Raw genomic sequence first — 17,460 nt, forward strand, 5'->3', positions numbered from 1 at the left:
TACGTAACTGTTGTCAAAATAGGGACTCTTTCAATACGAGCAAGACAAAATGGATTGCAATTGTGGCTCGCTGAATGCTGGATACCTCTCTAATAAAACCTAAGCAAAGAGCTGGGATTTTTGTAGTGATTGAAAGGAAACTACTTTCAAAGAGGCTTATTACAATTTACTTGATGTCATTAAGAAACCCCAAAACCAATATTTCAGTTATAATTATTGAATGGTCCTTAGGAGCGTTTGATGTTTGCTACGGGGATAATAGTTTAACTACGTTCTTCAAGGACAAATTTCGCACATGGTGACGGTTCCTGGTTCCTTAATTTTTACTTGCTGCTGCTGGTACTTCCGCACATGACGGCTACAAAATACGAAACGAAGAATTATTCTTACAGACAATTTCTTTTATGAGTAACCAACGTTTACAGCCATCCACTGGGCGGAGTTTACAAGGTAATAATATGTTCGCTCGTCGGTCAAATGCTACGGATCAATCGTCAATTTACAAAATCCTCTTTTTATTACTTAAAGGAGGGTAATTTGGGGAGAGATACCGCACATTTCTAGAAAAAACTATCCAGCATCAAAGTAAACCATTCAATATTTAATGAAATCATTTTTATCAATTGCGACAAGTTTCTAAAATTCTGTGAAATGGTTTTTGTTATGAAAAAAATATTGATCAAATTTCCATGAACATTTAAAAAAGGTCATTGCGGGAGAGATGCCGCATATGCGGGTGAGACGCCGCACCGTGGTGACAAACTAAAAAATGGTGAACAAAAGTATTTTTTAGCTCTCGTTCATGTTTTTGTGATTAGGTGTTTTCAGCTGAGTTTCATGAAGTTTGGTTGGACCTATAAATCGGCTTGCATCTTCACTTTTCTTAAGGGGGTACTACCATTCCTAGAAAAGCTGTTTACATATCATAGGTTTGTTTTTTATCCCAATATTGACACTACAAATTCGTGCGATTACGAAAATTAGTACCTGAAACTTTAAAGAAAAAACCGAAATGAGGAATTCCATGAGAAACCGGCAGATCGCAAAATATGACCATCGTCGATTCGAACGAAACTTTACATTTGTGTTCGGTTTATGAATCTCCATGATTTTCTCTGGTAATTGCAGTATTCTAATACAAGGGCAATTTTTCAAAAGGGCGTAGACGTTTCTACGTGCAACAATTTCAATTACACTATTTTATACAGTAAAACTATCTGAGAACGAGCTACAGGGAATGAATACTTCTGCATGAAAAAAATATACACTGAAAAAAATGTTGTCATTTTTCACAAAAAAATGTTGACATCTTTGTTACAAATTTATGATAAAAATTCAAATTGCAAAAAAAAACCATTTTTTCTATTTTTTTATATTTTATCAACAAAAACCTAAGGAGAAAAGAAATATTTTGAATGTAGTTTCATGATGGAGAAATTATCAGAAAAAAGTTTTTCTAACAATAACTTTATACATGTTTTTAAATTTCATATTTTAAATCAAAATTCTTACAACAAAAATTTTCTGAAATTTAGTAGTTCTCGAGATATTTTAAATTTTGTTTTAACAATCCAATTATTTTGTCTTATTACAACCTTTTCAGAAGTTATTCGCGTTTCTTCATCAACAGCAATTAGTTTTTCGTAAGGCCCATAACATTTCCTGTAACTTTCCCATTGACATCAAGGCGATATTGTAAACCATTTGAAAGCTACATGAAAACAACCAAAATATAATTCAACTATATAGTTTAATAATCAAATCCTATGGTTGAATAATACTTTGATTGTTTTTATATAGCTTTCAAATGGTTTACAATATCACCTTGATGTCAATGGGAAAGTTACAGGAAATATTATGGGCCTTACGAAAAACTAATTGCTGTTGATGGAGAAATGCGAATAACTTCTGAAATTGTCGTAATAAAACAAAATAATTGGGTTGTTAAAACAAAATTTAAAATATCTCGAGAACTACTACATTTCAGAAAATTTTTGTAATAAGAATTTCGATTTGAAATGGCGTTTGGAATCATATTCAAAAATAAAATTCTACTTTTGACTGCAAATAGTATGAATTATGAAAATTTGTCAAAAGTTGTTGTTAGGAAAACTTTTTATTTAAAGCTTCTCCATGATACAAATACACTGAAAAAGCTTCTTTTATGTCTGTAAAACGATAAACATGAGGCTTTTGACAATTTATGATTGGGTAACGCGAATAACTTTTGAAAAGGCCTCAATTACATGAATTAATTCTTCTTGTTGGAGCAAAATTCCAAATATCTCGAAAACTATCGCATTTTGCAAGATAATTGTTAAATGCATTTTGATTTAAAATATTTAGAATTATATTCTGTAATAAAATTACAGTTTTGTATGTCAATTAGTATGAAATTTGAAAACATGTATAAAGTTAATGTTAGAAAAACTTTTTTGGTGATAATTTCTCCATCATGAAATCACATTCAAAATGTTTCTTTTCTCTTTAGGTTTTTGTTGACAAAATATAAAAAATTAGAAAAAATGGGTTTTTTTGCGATTTGAAATTTTATCATCAATATTTGTTTTTGTGAAAAATGACACAAATTTTTTTTCAGTGCATATTTTTTTCGTGCAGAAGTATTCATTCCCTGTAACTCGTTCTTAGATAGTTTTACTGTATAAAATAGTGTAATCGAACATATTTTTTTTGAAATTGTTGCACATAGAAACGTTTACGCCCTTTTAAAAAAAAATGCGCTGGAGTCAAAATAATCATATTGACTTTGGAAAATGTTTAATCTTCCATGCCGGTTAAACCTGTAAAGTTTTATCGGAATCTAAGATGGTCGGTCACGACTTTAGAGATTTTCGGACGGATCTTCGTGGAATTCCTCAAATAGCTAATACTTAGATATCGTCCGTTTGAATATATAGATAAATAGACTCATAATCTTATATGTCACTGTGTTAGGACACGATTTGCGGTGTTAACTGGCATTCATGAACTGCTGTACGGATTTATTTCAAACTGCATTCTATGTATAAAATACCTAAGGGGCCATCCATATACCAAGTGGACAATTTAGGCGAGGGTAGGGGGTACGAAAAAGTCCACTTTTGTCCATGGAAGGGGTGGGGGTATAGAAATAGTCCACGTGGACTCATACTTATATTTTTTTCTTAATGATGTTATAAAAAATTGTGTCATCATAGGCTTAAGCGTTTGATGTTTCCCTTCAAATCATTCCAAAACTGTGCAACACTTAAAGAGTCCCTAACAGCATAACATGTGCATATCGTCACAAAATCAGTGGAAAACAACACCGGGCAAAATGCTCCTAAAAAAACTTGATACAATTTTCTATATAATTTTCAACTATTTTAGAATTTTAAATATTGTTTATTTTACATGAGCCAATTGAAGTTTATTTAAATTTTGTGTACCGTAAACTGGGGTGACTTTGATCATCGGGGTGACTTTGATCACTTGAAACTTTTTTCGTAGATCGCTTATTAAACCAGAATAGTCGACCGAATCATTTTAATTTAGAATGATTTTACTCTAAACTTATAAAATACTGATTTGTTATACTTTTTGAGTATATTGTTCGGTTTTTGGGTACAAAAACTATAAAATACCGAAATTTGACTTTACCTTATTTTTACGAAGCTTCGTAAAGTGTCTATTTTTTATAAAACAAGTAAATCTCAGATTTGAGCAGGAGTAATAAATTACAAGCGTTTTTATTTTTCTTTAGATAGGGATGTGTCAAATTTAGTTTCAAGAGTTTGTTTATTTTAAAAACATTTTTTGTGAAACTAGTTGGAAATTATTTCAAATTATTTTAAGACAAAATTCGCATTTTTGTTTTTAGTATACAATGTTCCAACGTGTTAAAATGGATGGAACGTTTTGTACATTGATAAAGCACTGAAATATAACCATTTTAGCATTTTAAAGGCTTTTAGAATCTTTTACTCTAGTTGCACACAAATTATACGAATTTTGGTTACTCTAATTTTACAGTACATTGAAATACATTGTAAAATACCAATTAACATCTATTTAACAATGAGTATCTTTCCAGAATTAGTTTAAACAAACATTTGAATGAAAAACATTGACATCAATAGCTTAATGTGGGCGTACATGCAGGTTATCAAAGTCACCCCAGAATACGAAAACTGACTTGAACTTGAAATCATTTTTGGAAAAATAGCTGTAAGTGGACAATTTTAGGTAAAACCATCCAACCTTATTCTCCATACATCAGTACATGGTTTAAAAATATTAAACTTGAAAAAAATATGTTGCGTCTAAAAATATGTAATGATTACTTCAAAAAGTGATCAATGTCACCCCGGTTTACGGTATTATAATGAATGCAAAAAAGTGTCTTTTAGGCATAAAATTTTTAATGTTTGTAATTTTCACAAATTTCTTAGAAAACCTACAAAGATTAAACTATTCTTAAATTCGATTCTTCAGGTTACAACAAGTATCAAAACAGTAAAAACACTTACTGTACGAATACATGAAATCGGAAATCCTGTTTATGATATTATTTGACATAAACCTCGGGAAAGTCCATGTGGACATTGTAGGGAGGGGGTTAGGGGTACATGGATTCTCCACGCTTGTCCATGTAGGGGGAGGAGGGGGTCAAAACCGAAGGTTTTTTGATCCACGTGGTATATGAATGGCCCTTAACCCCTACGTTGAGTTGTTGAGATAATGCTCCAATAAGGGTAGTTTTACTCCTACAATGGCGGAATTCTTCGTGAAAAGTAGCAATTTTTATTTCAAATGAAAAAAACCCTTTATTGAAAAATTATCTCAAAAAATCAATGGACGGGTTTGATATTCTTTACATAGAATGTATATACAAAGTTTGAAGTAAATCGGCTAAGTAGTTTTTTGAATATCAGGTAACAACGCAAATCGTATTTTTCCGAGACATTCTACAAAAAGCTTCGTCGCTTGTCGATATTTTTGCATAGAAAAATTACAATACGTTCTAAAAATGATACATTATAATGTACAACAGGTTTGAACAATTTGATTCATCCAAATTTCCAAAAAAAATCGTAAGAAAGTAAGTTTTTTCAAGCTGAAACCCTTAATCTTAGTTTGTATAAGTTGGTGAAGCCATCTCCGAATAAACGATTGCTAACATACGCCAAACATTCGACGAGCTGAGCTGAATGGTACCTAGAACAGAAACCACCCGACTGAAATCATTGAATTGCAGTAAAATGTGTTATGGTTTCAGAGCACTATTTCTACAACGTTCCACTTTTATCACGAAAAACTTAGGTGTGGATGTCTGTGCACAACAGCTGGTGTAATGTCGAACATTGGCCAATTATCTGAAGAATCTCCACGATGGCATCGAAGAGCAAAACGCAAATGAACCGTTTTATTTCGGTTTGTAATATAACGATGCGAAGGTCACACGGTACCCGAACGATGCAACTGTGGCCTCAACAATCGTCTGCAGAATCCAATTTGCATGTCGGCAACAACGATGACCATTACCTTACCTACTCAATTAAAGCCGAGCGAAAACAAAAGTTTGATGACAATAACGTTTAAATCTTTTGTGCGAAAGCACGAGCCAACGCTATTAGGCAAGCGACAAGAAAGATGATGTTTTTCATCCATTATTCTTTGGGCTCGTTCGTGTTGTGTACCGAGATGCCGCATGTTGTTCTTGCAAGAGAAAAGAAAAATACACGCGAAGCATGGAGCAAACGGAGATAATTTTGATTTCCATATTCACAAGCGGCTGCCGAAGTTTGCATAACTGATAATAACGTGTTTCGTTTTTTTTGCTACCACATAACAGGGGCAGGTATATGGATTGGATATGGAACCTTTGACACTCACTTTATAGATGAACGAAACGTACGAAATTTCACGGCACCAAGAAAAAAAACTAGCACAGAAAAAACACTTGTTTATCTTGAGTCACCCACAAAATCGTGTAAACTTCTGTTTTCTATACAAATTCCGAACAAAACCCGCGCGTGAATGGTTTTTCACGAAACCTCTGAAACTATCAACCGCAAAAATCCGAACACCACAAATCGTTAGAAAAAAAAAACACTTTAAAACCTTCCAACAACTACATCCACCGAGAAGCACGACCAAAGTGGTACTGAATCAAAAGCACTCTCTGCTGCCGGCACAAAGCACGATACCTACCTGTGTACCTGCGAATGATGGTGTGCTTCGATGGATGGCACGCTGTAAAAAAGTGACAACTCTCACTCTCGTATGGGCCCACGCTGAAGGCATCTTGAAGAGAGCGATGAACAAAAGCTCAGAACGCATGAAGAGCTTTTTTATTACCCAGAGAGTAAATGTTGATGAAGATAGAAGGATGAACACGTGAGTGACTCGACGATGTTCATCACCACGTGGGCCAAACGGAAATCGCCGATAAAAGTTGGGCACATTATGTATTTTCAGCTTTTGTTTGGGTAGAGGTAAGATTAATTTAGTGAAAAAGAAAAGTTTCAAAGATTTTTTTTGTGTGCAGAGAGTGTTAGTTTGTTCAATCAATTTCCATACCTAATAAAGCCCGATTCAGACGATACATCAGCTTCCGTCAACGTCAACGGAACGTCACCGTTCCGTCAGGATAAGTTTAATACTTTTCTCTTGTGCCCGTTCACACGTGCCGTACGTCAAATCGTTCCGTGTCGTTGATGTTGTGTGTGAATGCCTCCATTTAACTGCATGTAACTTATCCTGACGGAACGGTGACGTTCCGTTGACGTTGACGGAAGTTGATGTATCGTCTGAATCGTTCTTAATGCAACAGTTGCTCACATTATTCTCACAACAATATCATCATAGAGCAAGCCTGAAGTCTGTTTCAAATCAACGCTAGCTACCGAAGCGTTTACAGTGAGATTTGTTATGGCCTTGATGGCCGATTGACTGGCCCTAAAGGGAAATAAAACGATCGCCAAAGGCAGTCTTCATTAATTCGATTGAAGCGGTAAGGACCAATGATGCTACCGGCGTGAATTCCACACCACGCGGATGTGACGAGGCTCAAAAATTTCTTGAGGATTGATCTCGCATTTGCAGCGGCAATTTTGTTTCTTAGCAAATCTATTAACACTCCTAGCACCAAACTCAGAAAAGTGCGCGGTGCACCAAACCGCATGCTAGGACCTTCCTATATAAGGACTTTGATAGATGACCACTTTTTGTTCTATGTATGAGTTCAGTTGTCGTTTTCTTCAATTAAACCATTTAAACAGGATGATATGAAGAAGAAAACCAAATTCCGGAGCGGGCATTTCTGTTGCTATAAGTTTTGTTTCGGTTCGGTCATAATTATTTTTTATCTGCAGTTTTGTGTTAAAAAATTAAAGGGATGTGTGCGACCACGGTAACATATAAAATGTAACTTTTTTCAAGAGCATGTAATATAAATCGCGGATAAAATTTAATCTATCGCATCTATCTACTCACGTTCTAGCTTACTTTCCTCATATGTTACAATTTTCTATACACCCTCCCTAGGGTGACCGTATCAGGCGAGTCCATTACGTCTCGCTCGAACGTGTTTGGCGATACTCCGACAGAAAGTCTGTTGTGAAAATTAACAACAAGGACACTTCTTCGGATTTATACACACGCGATTCTTGCTACATTCCAATCAGCGAAAATTTCAAGCTATTTTTGGAGACATTTGCAATTCCCAATTGAGTGAGCGGATGACATGAAATAATTGTCTGTGATGGAATGCCGAATTCACTAAATACTAGTCTGAAATAAAGTAGAAACACAAACGGTCCCAAGTAGCCTCCCTGAGCTATTCCTGATGTAAAAGTAAATGTCTGACAATTTCCAATAAAAGCATTACTTCTTGATCTGTTAACTAGGATCGAAACAAATGCAAAAAATTACCATTATATCCAAATTTCGCAATTTTAGTAATTGCGATTTCGTGGTTCACTATATCAAAAGCGGCAGATAAGTGGGTGTGAGTAATGTCAGTTTGAGCGAGACGTTCCTTAGTCAGAGCCCTACAGTGCGGTTGGCCGGGTTGGCCCCCGCTAAGGGCGCCAACCTTAGCGGGGCGCTGAAATCCTGATCTGCTTTATATTATAAGTGAGGATAAATGTTAAAATAAGACAAACTAAATTTTTGTTCGAAAATCGCACAACTGAGACTTCACCAAAAGTTCCAAAAGATTACCCTTCGGTCCTGTCAGTATCTTCCAGGTTTATTCATAATAAATGGTTTTGTTCTTAAAAGAAAAGTGGATAAAAGAATAAACAACGAACGTGCTCGAGTTGCACAAAGCGAAAATTTCAACTGCAAAGACTTCAAATAACAAAATAGCGAAAATAATGCAAATTATATCGCTTGTTTACGCAGTTTCATACAAATAAAATGGGATAGATTTGTGGTCATGGGTAATGAAGCAGCCCCTCTTCTTAAAGCGAAGATCGTAGAGTAAGCTAGATTAATTGTAATCGAGAATTTTCACAAAAAGCCACTTTTCATATTTTGTTTTTCCAAAAATGATCTAGACTGTCTTTTGAAAAGGGTTAAACTTTTTTTTACCAATTTTTTTCTAATGGCTATAGTCTAAAAATGACAAAACCTACAAAAAATATTGTAGGAGTGGTTTTCACAAAATTAGTCAAATTTTGGAATAAAAATATTGAAAAAATTCTTCATTGACTCCTACACTGAAAAAAATTAATTTTAAAAATTTAAATTTTTTACAAAGAAACCCATTTTTGATTTGGATGAAATTTTTTTATAAGATAGGTAATTATGTTCCCTACCTACCGTCAAAAATTCAAGTTGGGCACTTTTGAGGAAAAAAAGTTATTTGAAAAAACTTTGCCTTGTCCAAACTGATTTTTTTTCTTCAGTGTATTTTTATCGAAAACTAAACCAATGAAAGTCATAATCATCTCAGAATCCAATATTATTTTATTAAGAGGTTAACTACTTTTTCATTTTTCATGAAATCGAAATTGTTTTTTTTACTTTATCTAAAAGTACAAATTGCGAATAATTTCCCAATTTTTTATAAAGATTCAAGAAATAGATCGAAAGTTATAGCGCTTCCAAGCGCGCTTCTTCTACCAAGAGCAGTGCCAATTTGAAATTTTAAACTCGATTATCTCGAAATGTCGTTTTACTAAAAATGGTTTTTCCGTGATCACGATTGCCGAAAAACTACTCAATCAATTTAATAAAATATTTAGCTTAAATCAGCGATTTTTTACTAAAAACGTTCTCGAATGCAGGAAAAAAAAGTATTATTTATTCAACTAATCCTTAAGGTACGTGGAATACTCATAAACTAGTGGAATTTTTTGAGTTTTGGGACTTTAGATGTTCTATTGGTCTCCAATCGTGATCACCGCAAACCACTTAAATAAAAAAGGGTTTCGGGGAAAAAGCCATAACTCCGCCAATTATCAAATTATTTTTATAAACTTTTGCTGGTTTATTTTACTGAAAAATGTACTACTAAAATATTATAAGTTTGATGTAATGCAATCATTCCTTTATTCCTTTACGTAAATTCAAACTTTATTGACATTTTTATCTCTAAAAGGTATGTAACCCCTTAATCAAGAATCCCATTTAAAAGAGTTTATGTCGTTAAACACATATTCCATTATTACTTTTTTTTCTTGTATAGTGCTGAGGAAGAATCAGAGAAAGACATACCAACCAAAACATTATGTATTGAATTTTACATAATTATTTATTTATTTTTATATATTACAATTGTCTTAAAACTATCTTCATGCATGGCAATTCAGATTGTCATTTTTCTTTAATTTTTTACAATGAATTATGTTTTCCTATAAATTAGTTACAAGAGACACTCCTTAAGAAGCAAAAAAAAATTAAATAAATTGCTTTACAAAAACTTTATCTGGTATGTCACAGCTGTCGATTGGTGGCCCATGTATTTTCTTTGCTGTGGCGTGTGCAGTGGTGTGCGCAGCCGCAAGCCGCTGTACGGTGGTTGACAGAATAGGGGGTCCGAATAGCCCCGTACGCTCATTTTGCACAAAAGTGATGAGCGTCTCGAAAATATCTCTGTTTTCACCCAAACAAAAATCATTCCATAAAATAGGAGCCTCAAGCTTTCCAAAACACTTACCTTTTATTTTTTCACTTTTATTTGTTGCTTTATTCACGGTTTTTCCATTTTAATGATTTTTGTTTTCTTCAAAGAACAAAGAATCAACTTGAGCTCTCAAAATTAATGTTTCAGAATAGCGGTTCCACGAATATGTACGATAGTCAGAAAGTCTCGCTATTTTCTCAGAAATCGAGGGGGTCCGAATTACCTCCACTGTCTTAAAAGCCCCGGGTTCCCCTATCTAATTTGTTAGCAGGGGTACTATATTCACATATTTTTCTGTAATGTCACAGATTTTTTTTTCTCAATTTTTGATCACAGATGGCAGATTTTTGGCATTTCGATAAAAATTTCCGATTTTCACAGATTTTGGAAATATTGTGATTTTTCACAGACTTTTCGGAAATTTATCAGATTTTTTTGCTGTTACAGTTATCACAGATGGTAAAAATATATTTTGGACCGAAACACAGATTTCAATGTGGCATCCCTGTTTGTTAGCGATTGCATGCGTAACCTTCATGATAGCAATCTGTGTTTTCGTTGCGCAAAGACGAAAACTTTCTTAGCAACAAATTTACACGGATCGATGGAAAGCACAACGCAAGTTTATTATTCACGTTCGATCAATTCATTGAATCATTTCAACTTCACGTGATCCATTTCCACTCAGCCTATCCTATTTTGATTTTGCTAATAGATACATACTACAAAGCCTATTTATGAAAGAATACACTGCCACTCGAAAAACCGTTGCAAAAACGCATATAAGTCCATATATAAAATTGTTTTCGATTCTTGTATATTTATAGTTTCAACATATGATTAAGACCACTGCATACGCTACATTTGTGTGCGTACTTTAGGAAAGTTACAATAATGGCAAAATATAACTAGTAAGCTTGGTCTATACATGAAATGTGATTATATTGACTAAAATTTGATTTTTCTTCACCGGTCCGAGTTTTTTACCACACACAATCGAAAAGTTTTTACAATTTTTAAAAGCTATTCTTGTGCTATAAAGATTGAGTTCCAGATATTAGTTCGGTCACGGTTTACTTTCTTCAGCTCTTCTCAAATAAGTTTAATCGGATTCGATCACCTACTACAAATGAAATGACCTGATAACCAAGAAGGTTTGGTTCAATATGTAACATTCGATGTTGTGCTTAAACTATACGTAAGAAATATATTTTATTTAATATTACTCTAAATATACTAAGAAAATAAATATTTTAAATTAAGTAGAATAGTCCTACGTCTACAGTTCGTGCAACTCCATAGGGCTGCCCCTTGTAGTTTTTTCAAATAACTTTTTTTTCCTCAAAAGTGCCCAACATTAGGTAGGGAACATAATTATCTATCAAAATTTCATCTAAATCAAAAATGGGGTTCTTTTGTAAATCGACTTTAAATTTTTAATATCGATTTTGTTCAGTGTAGGAGTCAATGAAGATTTTTTTCAATATTTTTATTCAAAAATTTGACTAATTTTGTGAAAACCACTCCTATAACATTTTTTGTAGGATTTGTCATTTTTACATTATAGCCATTTGAAAAAAAATTGGTAGAAAAGTTCAGCCCTTTTCAAAAGACAGTCTAGATCATTTTTGGAAAAACAAAATATGCAAAGTGGCTTTTTGTGACAAAGTCTTCATGTACAGAAAGATTCATTAAAATCTGAGAGGGTGCTGCCAACATTTGTTCCAGTTGGCGCGAAATTCGTCTACTATTGAATTTGATTGTTTTTTAGAGCAGCTGACTATTTATTTATCTTTACCGTCACTCAAAGAAGCATTCATTAGCAAACAGTTGCTTCACCAAATGTTATTGGCATAATTGAGACAAAGCTCCTACTGATTATATTTGGTATTTTTTTTTCTTACTCTCTCATAAGACCAATTGACCGCACGGTGGCCGCAATGGCAATAAGCTGCGGCAGAGCAAAACATCAGCATAGATTGATTTTATGTAACTCACGCACGTACACCGGGTCGCCAACCATTTGTCCGGCCTCTGATTTCATTACACTCAGCTCTATTTAGATAGGTTGTAAGTAATGCGGCTGCTGTTCGTGGAACTCGATCGGCAAATGAACTACATTTTTTCGCACTACCTTCTCGTTATGCTGTCGCGGGAAGTGTGTACGCACGGAACAACATTCGATGAAACCCGCTTCTAAAACCTAACTAGTAAAGCAAGTAATAACCAACCTACTGGTGGAGATGACATACCAGCGGTGGTGTCTGTTGTGAGCAGCTTGAAGTTGCGCGAGTCGATCTGGATGAATTGCTCATATTTTCCGGCTGCTACTTGTCTAGTTCCTGTGTACATTTCACTTTTCTTTAGGCAAGACACGTTTTCAGTATGAAAAACACGCCACTAGTTTTTCTTTGCTACTAGTTGAAGATGTGCATTGAAATCAAATTTGCGTTACGATAGTTAGAGGGTACTATACGGATAACTTTGCTTAGTACAATAAAGGACCCATAAAATCGCATAATTATTGATCACTGATTTATAGATACGAAAATAGCAATTTTTATGTAAAAAGAAATCTCAGAAATTTTGCACCAGACGAATAATGTTGTCCTATTTTCCCTTTTAATGAGATTTCGCATATTTTACTTAGTTTCCCTATACACATATTACCTGAATGATTGGCGCGCCAAAAGGGTAACCCACATTTCCCATTTTATTTACAGGAAAGGGAAAAAAACTTCCGCATTTCTAAATTGACAATTTTAATTTGTAAAAATACATTATATTATTAATGGTTCATTGGTTCATGTTGTCTAGAAAAAGAGATCATTGCATGTACTACTTTTCATTTCACGAGCATTTTTGTAATTGTATAACCCCAGGGGTTTCGGTATCCAAAAGGGAGTAACCCACAATTCGCACGCCCTTTCCTTATCTTTCGTTTTAGAGTTATGGTGTTTTTGGCAAAGTCGTTAAATAGCATCTAGCGCTTTATCGGTCCTACGACGTAAGTATCGCTTTCGTTGTTTACGGAGTACGTTGCGTAGACTACCAAGCTCGGGATTCCACCACGGAAACTTATAATCTGATTTTCTGCTGATACGTTTTTTTAGGAACATTGCAATGAAGAATCTCATGTATTGCATCGTAGAACGCCGCAACTACCTGATCCAAATCGGTTCCATCACGCCAATCAGGGCCAGCGGAACACTTTTTTTCCGGATGGGTAGTAATATTCGAATTGATTTCTACCCGTACTGACGAATGTTCAGACATGACGTTTGTAAGTGAAAATGAAAATTCCCCGATAATATCGGGTGGCCATTTGGAAACACCCTTTGTTAACGGGCTGTGTGACCGACGGCTCAGCAAAAATGTGTTTTTTGATTACTGGTACTACATGGAACATTTATACAGCTAAGTATCAATTGCTCCATTCTTTAAAATTTCGTTGCATTGATTTTCCGTTCACTGCGATAGAACCTTCTTTGGGGGACACTGAAGCCCGCATGATAGTATTGACTAATGGGGAGGTATCTCCGACGACCGACATCCTTTCAGGCTTAATGGAGGACGTTTTGAATATTTCTCTGATGGCAAAAATAATGCCTATAAGTTTCATTTTCAATAGAAACCGGCCCCTGGATGGTCTACTTCCGAACCAAAGATAAGCCATTTAACATCATCGATATATCGCGTGATCTAACTCAACAACTCTCGGACGTGTACGAATAAGTATTTTGTCTACATACCCGCCCAGGAAGTAGAAATTCATGGTGTAGTCTCCCTTATAGCGAAATATGGTGTTGGCTCCTTTCAGAACCCTTCGCTTCAGCCAGTGAAAATTCTGGTATGCAAGCAATTGCGTTAAGCAAAAATTTAGGAGTATAAGAAAACAAATCATTTTCCATTAGTCTCATTTTGAGCCTTTCTGTATTTTCAAACTTTGTTCTTTTGAGTGGGTCTCGTCTAAATGTTCGCCATTTTGTGCCGTGTGACATGAGCTGCCGTTGTTGCAAACAATGGGGCCATAGTTACCCATCTAGAAACAAGGCACGCTGTAGATAACCCAGAGAGAATCATGCAAAGTTTTCCTTTTGTGGAGAGACTCCGCATGAACTGTCGACATATTCAGCATATAAATTATACGGGTAAAAACTGAATCATTCCTTTGAGGACCGCGATCATAAAAGAGACTGTGCTGCAATCATTCTCCCCACGAAACTTATGGTTTTATATTTAACTATCAACGACCATTCCCACATCGCTTCAGTTCTAAGGAGGCTCTTCGTTTGATTGAGCATGGAAAGCACTCCTTATTTTTTCCTGGAAAAATATGGGAGTTTCTGAGTGCTTTATCAGAAAAATCGTACCAGATTACCAGATACAAATAAGTTCTTTCTCATTGCTCCATTCAGGATAATGAAAAAGGGAACACTAAGATTAGAGTCGTAATGAGAAGACGGACACTTAGGCGTTAGAAGGGATATTTATCAAAGAGCACGTAGCTTCAACAAATTTTTCAGTAGGGGAACTGTGGGTAAGACGGACAGGTGGGGTAAGACGGACTAGTGGTTATTTTAGGGATATAACATTAAAACTTCAATTGTATTGTATTTGTACCCTATCATTATGAATAACCTTGAATTATGAAACACTTAGTAGGCCTTGAATACTGATAAACGTGTACATTTCAAGAAAATATTTATAATCAGTAGTGCAGTTTCGTGCGGATGTAATTTGCAAGCTTCCATTTTTAAGGCTTATCTTTGAAAAAAAAATTTCGCGGATTTATTCCTTTATTTCGATAAAGTAACTCTTAAGTGACGTCTTCGTGGAAAATAACAGGTAAGTTGATTTAAGCTTGAATGAGTACAAACGTTTCAAAATTATGTGTACTAGTGGGGCAAGATGGACAGTCTTCAATAATTCTATTGATGCATCCTGAATGAATGCCTCGCGTATGGAAACGAAATTATAGCAGTTAAACGTGGAGAACCATCCAGTTAGCTAAAGTCTTACATGTATTTATGTGACTGAGGCTAAATACGGAATTCCTAGAACCTGGAAAAAGTAGACGGCTTTATGCAAGTCTCATACTCTGGCTGTGTGTAATCGGGGAACTGTAGTTACCAATTAGGCATTTAATATATAACTATCCAGTTTTGTATAAGCGATTATGACTGATCATTGGAACTGATTGTATAGCTCTGAGTGCATATAAGGAGAGTGACGACACTTTCTAAATTGGAACATTTACTATTTGTCAGTGTCATTCCAAACGAGTCAAATTAATGTATTTTAACAGGTCGTTTGTTCGTTTCGAATATCACTGACGGATAATCATGTCAGCTGTCTTCACTCTGCTTACATACATTTTAGTATAGCTCTCGTTATGGCAACGGCAAAAACGATATTAGAAAATACATACATCAATTGCTTCAACTCAAAATCGACCCCCAACACGTTATTTTTCACCTCGAATTAAAAATATATATTAAGAAGCAGCTATTCAAAACATCCTTTGGAACAGTAAATTTCAATATTTTGTGTGGTGATCATCCTTTTTGCAACATGTCCGTCTTACTCCCACCATATGTCCGTTTCAGCCGCAGTCTGGAAAAAGTGCAGATATTTATTCGTTTTTTAGTTCTTTGAAAAATGATACTTATTGATCTTTGTAGAACTCGAAAGCCAACACATAGAGCTACAACATAAAGTATTACAGACTGGCAAAAACACGTTCTTACTTTGTTATATTTCAGTATATCCTTAATATGTCCGTCTTACCCCCAGTTCCCCTATTTTTTATCAGATGACGCTCGAAAATTGGCAAATTTGATGGGACAATGGAAGTTTAGGAATCCCAAAGGTATCAACAAACGTTGGTTAAAGGGGATGAATGAAGGTCGTGACTTCCTTCGGGTGATGAGTCGGGTCATGGCCAAAAATTGTACCAAATACAAATGTGTTTGGTTGTAGGGGAGACTGAGGAGACTTGATCTCATTTTTTATTTTTCAGTCCAACTCCGTGGAATGAAAAAACTATGTATTTTTTGTAGTTTTATAATATTTCTAGGGATGACTAATAACCATAAAAAAAATTACATGGAAATATTATACTGGACATGAGCTATGAGCATTTCTGGAAAACAAAAAAATGGAAAATTCTTAGATTAGTGGAGACTCGATCCCTAATTTGGGGACACTTGATTCCTTTATGAAAACGTGTTTAAAAGAGCATGTAGGGTAATAAACCTATTTTTGCCCTGTTTCTACTATCATCCTACCCATCTGAAGCCTTTGGGTAGAGCAGCGTCTGCCATCTTTGCTCAACGCATTGACTCAAATGGTATTGCGATAATAGGGGTACTCGATTAGAGATTTTGCTGCGCTCAAACAGAAGATTTTCACCATTCTCAAGACAATTTTATTAAATTGGCTCTTAATAAGAGGCGAATGACCTTAACGTTAAAACCTCTGTAATCGAAATAAAAAAATGGACCTTAATAACAAATCAAAGAAGCTGAAATAATAAAATTATTGTAGTAATAATGTGGTACCCTTCTTAATAGGGCAAAAACGGGTACATTACCCCATTCAATTTTATAAATGGATTGTAGTATTGATTAAATTGTTATGATTAGATATTGTTATTTTTGTTACTACATATTACGCATCTCACACCTGATTTTTTTACGAATTCCCCAAATCTCCGTGCAATTATTTGAAAGCTGTTTTTATTATGGTTGAGGAACGTCAAATGTGGGATGAATGGTTGCTACGTATACTGTAGTAAACAATTACAGTTATGTTTCTTTATGATGAAACGTTCATTTTTGACATTTTTTTATGACAACAATGACTTCAATGGTTCTGGTGTGAATTTGGTTATTTTCAGTGGTGTGTATGAAGTATGGCGAAGGGGATCAAATCTCCACGGATTTGAAGGGATCAAGTGAACCCAGCACCAGTTGGTCTTCACATCTCGTCCTGAGCAGAAGCAAAAAATCGTCCCGCGCAAGTGAAACAGTCAATTCTACCTAAAAATCAATCGGTGCCTATCACACAAGCAGTCCATATAACAATAGCCTATACCTACTGTGCGATTTAGTGATGAGTGACGGTGCCCAGCAAAAAGCAACACAGATGCGGCCGAACTGTGTTGCTGTTGATTTTTCAAAATGCCCCGTAAGACCAGCCATTCGGGAAGTGGAACAGTTATTAAAAGTGCAGATGAACTCAATCTGGCTGAAAAACCCTACAAATGCATCATATCAAACATTGCGTGCTGATTTCGTTCAACAACATTAACCAAGCTGAGTCATTCGCCTCGCGAAACAACA

The 17,460-nt window shown here is 35.0% G+C and overlaps 2 protein-coding genes across 2 annotated transcripts in view; one reads left to right on the plus strand and one right to left on the minus strand.

The window, feature by feature from the left end:
- The window catches only part of LOC131692247 (sodium-dependent proline transporter), a 278,318-nt gene extending 272,166 nt beyond the window's left edge, over positions 1-6,152 (minus strand). The window contains exon 1 of the mRNA XM_058979194.1: positions 5,875-6,152. The gene's annotated coding sequence lies outside the window, so the exon portion shown is untranslated. The remainder of the gene's footprint in view (positions 1-5,874) is intronic.
- The window catches only part of LOC131692249 (phenoloxidase 1-like), a 76,823-nt gene that overhangs the window by 19,336 nt on the left and 40,027 nt on the right, over positions 1-17,460 (plus strand). The window lies entirely within an intron of this gene.

Source organism: Topomyia yanbarensis, chromosome 3 (genome assembly GCF_030247195.1).
Source record: "Topomyia yanbarensis strain Yona2022 chromosome 3, ASM3024719v1, whole genome shotgun sequence".
In the NCBI taxonomy this organism is placed as follows: Eukaryota; Metazoa; Arthropoda; class Insecta; order Diptera; family Culicidae; genus Topomyia; species Topomyia yanbarensis.